This window comes from Ahaetulla prasina, chromosome 2 (genome assembly GCF_028640845.1).
Source record: "Ahaetulla prasina isolate Xishuangbanna chromosome 2, ASM2864084v1, whole genome shotgun sequence".
NCBI lineage: Eukaryota > Metazoa > Chordata > Lepidosauria > Squamata > Colubridae > Ahaetulla > Ahaetulla prasina.
In genome coordinates this window covers 142505962-142511961 of record NC_080540.1, presented here as the reverse complement: position 1 = coordinate 142511961, position 6000 = coordinate 142505962, and positions in this window count along the sequence as shown.

Genomic DNA, 6000 nt, shown 5'->3' with positions numbered 1-6000 from the left:
GATAGATTTTACTTGGAGAATGAGTTAACTTCAAGCACTTCTTCTGTGTTTGGTATTTTTCCTTTCCCTTCTCCTTCCTTAATGAAGATTTACTATAATTTACTCTAAACAACTAGCACTTCAGTTCTAACCAGCTTTATATAGTTATTGTTAGTTTTTTTTAAAAAAAGGTGAACTAGGGTTGGGGTTTTCCAGATCCCGAAAAGTCCAATTTCTCATAAATCCCATTCAGCATGTTCAGCAGCTAGTGGAAACTACAGTCCAAAAAAATCTGAAGAGATGCAGATACACAACAAGTACCCTGAGCCTTATAAACATTATTTATAATAACATGAAAGAACTGGAACAAAGCTGCACATTGAACTGTCAATAAATAAGCAAAACAAATGAGCGGTGAGGACTGAAACAGCATTAAAAATAGCAGCTGATATAGAAAACACAACATTATTATTTATTAAAAAGCCTAGCTAAATCAAGACGTCTTATTTGATAGAGTAGCTAACATTTCGTGGGAATGGTGCTAGGTGGTAAAATTTTGCTGAGCATCAAAAAGGAGATGAGTTCTTTTAGTAGTTATCCCTTAATATCTAAAAGGCATAGATACTCAGAGTAGACCTTGGGGCTAGGTATGCTAACTTGAGAAAAGCAATATCTTAAATATTTCAGAATCTCAAGCTGGGTCTGTCAAAGCCAACAATTTGAAATCTGTCAAGAAAACAAAGGCAAGGTGACATTATTTCCAAATAGCTCCAACGCTTGGCAGCCCAGTTGCTACAGTTTAGAATAACTGAAAAGTCTTAATGAACGATACGTGACACAAATCCATTAATTAGGGTGTATGTATTAGTGATCAGCTATTGGATGAGGAATCAATAAGTCCAAGGTTGTAGGCTGGATCAGGGAAAAAGGAAGAAAGGTGGCAATATTAAAACATTTCCAAAAAAAACCCCCCAAAACTCAACATGGATGAACCCATGGAATAGTCATGCTGGATTGAAGAGAGTTCTTACTTAATGTTAGGCATGGTGGGGTTGAGCTGGGAGACCAGCCTGCTTTGGTAAAATGAATTTTAAGCTATGTGGACATCCACCCAAGATCTGTGTATGATTCTTAAGATGATTAAATGCTGCATTCTCTTAGTCCAGGGGTGTCAAACTTGCGGCTCACGGGCCAGATGCATCACACGCTGGCCACGCCCACCCCCAGTTTACCGAAAGGAAAACAAGTCGTGATACATCACGTTATGACAACGTGATGACGTGAGTTTGACCCCCCCCATCTTAGTCAGATGAACTACCTGTAATAACAGTGCTTCAGTCTTACAATTATCTCCAATTTGCCCATCCTTACTGAATCAGACCCTGACCTCTGGAGTGCCAACCTGTATCACCTTAAATGAAAATTATGAAAATTCACCACCTGTAGAATTTAGGATTCATCAGCAATGGAAAACATCCCATTAGGAATCCATTAGAATCTGTCAGTTTACTGGAATAGATCATTTACTTAATCTTCCATTTGTGTGGTAGATGATACCCTTCTGAATTTTAGGTGATCCACAAGAAAGTAAGTAATTACCTTTCTTTCATGTGTATTTGATTAGATTGCAGCCTTGGAGAGAGATGTTTTGGATAAAGAACCACCTACTTTAATAACTAACATTGATGATCTCATAAAGCCAAAAGCTCAGAGTCTTCAGCTTCACGTTCAAGGCTGTGTTGGTTAATCAAAGACTGACTTTTGAGTTATAGCCCAGTTATGAAGTTCCAGATTAAACACTGAAATTCAAACAGGAGACTTGGATGAGGAGAAATAACACAATGTTTGCTAGGGAAGTAAGGTTTTAGTATAACTTTCCAATCCTGTTTCTCAGTCCCAGCGCTCCATTCTGCTTAAGGCCTTGATGTAACATCTTAGTATCAAAATCATTTTTAATGTATTCCACATACTAAATGCATGCTTGGTATAGAGAGCAATAAAAAGTAGGAAATATACCATCCTATAGCTGCTTACCTGGAAATAGTTCTACATGAACTCAGTCAAACTAACCATACCACTGAATGTTTATTTTAAACACAATTTTAAAAAGGAGTGAACGAGGTATGCAGAAAAAAACAAGATTGCATTCAGCATTTACTTTTCATAGTTCGGACTAATTTGGAGAAGGGCTAATTTGTTTTGTGTCTAAATCTGAATTATATTCCAGACAAGTAGATCTTTGGATCTCTGAAATATTTCTCTTACGGGAATTCTGTTATGGCAACATATCAGTTAGGGTGAATGTCCATGGAAATTCTCAGTCATCCAGGACATGGGAAGCTTCTTGGATGAGGAGCGAAACATCTTCAAAGAAAAACCAGAAAGTCCATTTACCTCTTGAAAAAGTACGTTTGGGATAAACAAGGTGAAATAACTAAGCATCACATCTTTTAATGGATAATCAACTGTACAGAAGATCAGATAAATCAGTACAAGAGTAAATATTTAATTGCAGCATTTATACAGTGGGAGTATTACAAAAGATTTGTTCCTTCCCCTGCCCTGTTGCTTTGGACTGAGTTTGGGAAAGAAGTGCTCCAAAGGAAGTCATCTGCGAAATTTCAGATGGGAATATAAAAGATCAGGGAACAGAAAATCCCCACCCATTGGGAGATGCAAGGAGTGGAGGCCCGGAAGCTGCAGTCTATGTTAGGATTCCCTTCCCATGGACCAACTTGTCCCCTGAGGTCAGGTTACAGCAAATAGATTTCCTTGGTCTGGTGTCAGCCCTAACCTTGACAGCAACCTCTCTGGACCAAGTGAACCAAAGTCCATATGAACTACATCCATGCAATTTGCTCAGTGAGTCTGCAGTAATCCAAAAGGTCCCAAAACATCAGATGACCCACCTCTGGAGAACCTTCAATTTCACTTATCATCTGAATCTGTTCATCTTATTAAACATAGAGAGATGATGATCAAGTTTGGCCAAATATAATAATGCAGAACAAAGTGCCGTTCACTGTAGGTTGACTCCTGATGACTTCATGGATGCATTTATGATAGGTTTCATGGCAACAACTTGTTTGGCCTACCTTCTTCTGAGATCCACTTTTAATTTCCAAGCCTTAGCCTACAACTCCGGGTTTCTTTGGCGATCTCCCATTCAAGGAGGAATCATATCTGACCCTGCTTATTTTTCTAGCTCAGAGAAGGTTAGCAAAAGGCTCTCTGCTGGGATGAATATACACCTGATTCAGGTTTTACAACTATTTAGCTGATATGTTTGTTAGTATTTTATTTATTTATTTATTTATTTATTTATTTTGTCAATCATACATAAGATAACAGGTAAAAGTATAAACATAATTTGGATGCCTGAAAAGAGTAAGTAAAAAAGAATATAGGACAGGGACGGTAGGCACGCAGTACTTATGCACGCTCCTTAAAGACCTCTTAGGAATGGAGTGAGGTCAACAGTAGACAGTTTAAGCTTAAAGTTTTGGGGGTTTGGGGAAGAAACTACAGAGTCAGGTAGTGCATTCCAGGTGTTGACCACTTTATTACTGAAGTCATATTTTCTGTAATCGAGTTTGGAGCGGTTTACCTTGGGTTTGTATCTATTATTGTTCGTGCATTGTTGTGGTTGAAGCTGAAGTAGTCACTGATAGGTAGGACATTGTGGTAGATAATTTTATGTACTTTGCTTAGGTCAGACTGAAGTCGGCGTAGTTCTAAGTTGTCTAAGCCCAAAATTTGGAGCCTGGTGGCATAAGGTATTTTATTGCGGGTAGAGGAGTGGAGGACTCTTCTTGTAAAATATCTCTGGATTCTCTTGATTGTATTTATGTCCAATATGCAGTGCAGGTTCCAGACAGATGAGCTGTATTCAAGATTGGTCTAGCAAATGTTTTATATGCTCTAGTTAGCAGTACAATATTACCAGAGAAGAAGCTACACAAGATTAGCTTAACAACTCTTGGTGCCTTTTTGGCAATGTTGTTATTGTAGCAGTTATCTTTTTGTAGCCCAATTTGAAGCACTCACTAAGATGTCTGTGGATTATGGGCCTGGATTATTTGCAGGACATAACCTTCTGTTTCCACTTAGTCTACCTTTATCTTCAATTGGAAACCGTTACAAAAATCTGCTTAACACCCACAGCTAATTCGGTTGCAATTTCCCTTGCTTCAGGATAGGAGGGGCTTCAAACATATCTTTTTGAAGTTTCTCACTTGGTTGGTTCCCTCAGATCTTCTCACCTCACCAATTGGAGGTTGGTGGCCTACGCAATTTTAAATAAATGACTAGATGCCACAAATGGGGCTTTCCATTAAGAGGAGGGAAAAAATTCTCAGTACGAAAAATTACATTACTTTGCATTTTTGCTTGGTAAACATTGGCTGCAAAAGCAAATTGGGCCATGTGATGCTGCCTTTTAAAACAGAACTTGACAGATCCGGAATGAAAAAGCCGTATTTAAATGATAAAGGGGAAAATCTTTTTTTTTAATTCCCATTTTATAATTTGTCTTTCAGGATTGTACTTGATGTGATTAAAGGTTAATCTATGTGTTATGTAACATGAGTAAACATGAGTTATCTAGGCAATTAACGGTCTTCTTTAGCTATTTCTCCCCAATCACTTTTAATCGGTGTTCAGTCTAATATTTCCTTGACAAAACAAGGTGATCTGCAGCCTCTCCTGATTATAAGAAATGGTCTGGAACTACGGGAATTCTCTCTCTCTCTAGTTGCTAGCGCCAAGTAATGTGGAACTCAACAATTTGAAACTCAAACTATTCAAGGTCCAAAATAATTAAATCTAGCTACAAACACAGTTCTTTCGTAAACCATGATAAATTTATGACTTCTTTGTTCTGCACATTGAAAGGCAAGGAGAGAGACTCTATAAAATAATCTAATTGCCTTGGCAAGTTATTGTCTCACTTGTGTTTGTTATTATGAATGGCTCAGCCTGGATGAAAGTCACTCAGAGCCATCCATGTTTTGACTCTCTCAAGAGGAAAGTTATGTAATCTGGAGCTCATTTCTAAGGAGGTAGTTTCCATATGACAAAGCAAGTTTTGGACATGGACAATATACTTCCATTAAGTCTGCAATTGGACTTTTTTATAAGAGAGGAAGCCCTATCCACAATAGACAAACAAACATGGTCATAACTGCATATTAAATGTGCTTGACCCTGTACCACCTGAACTGATAAGGGGTTTGCATGCAGAATTTTACATACTATTCTATGTTCTTCCTTGCAAATGTCACTGGAATCTTCCTTTCCCTTTGGATCAAAGGTGAAGGAAACCAAACCGTATACAAAGTAGGGGATTTTTTAAAAAACAACAACAACAATGGAAATATGCAGATAATGACAGAAACAGATTATGGAAGATTACGAGACAAATTACAAGGAACACGGGGACAGGCTAAAATAAAAGATAGATTGCCCACAAATAGTTCACACTCCAATTTTCATAGGACTGTAGGCAGAGAGAAGAATTCTGAGAGGCAGCCTATTCAAAGGGTTAATTGTTAGTGTCTCTGTGTGTGTGGGGGTGGGTGGGTGGGAAATCCTGAGGGATTTTACTGTGCTAGAACAAAAGCAGGAGGAAATATGGCTGGCCCTAGCATGAGGGCAGATGGTGGGGAGCAAACAGAAATAGGGCAGTGCATTTTGTTCTATTGTTTAGCTGTCCTGCCATGCTCTAGCAAAGCATATCTGCTGCCCTCCTGTGTTGAAGTCAGATTTGTTTGTTTGTTTGTTTGTTTGTCAACAAGTACAAGGAAACAAGTAACAGTATAGACATAGACATGGACACACAAAAATAATTTGGCACAAATAAAAGGAAATAAATAAGCAAAACATAGCCATAAACACATAAAATGAGTACATATAAATGGAACAGTAGGACAGGGACGGTAGGCACGCCCCCTTAGGGACCTCTTAAAAAACATGAAAGGTAGACAGTTTAAGGTAAAAGGTATGGGGATTAGAGAGACTAAC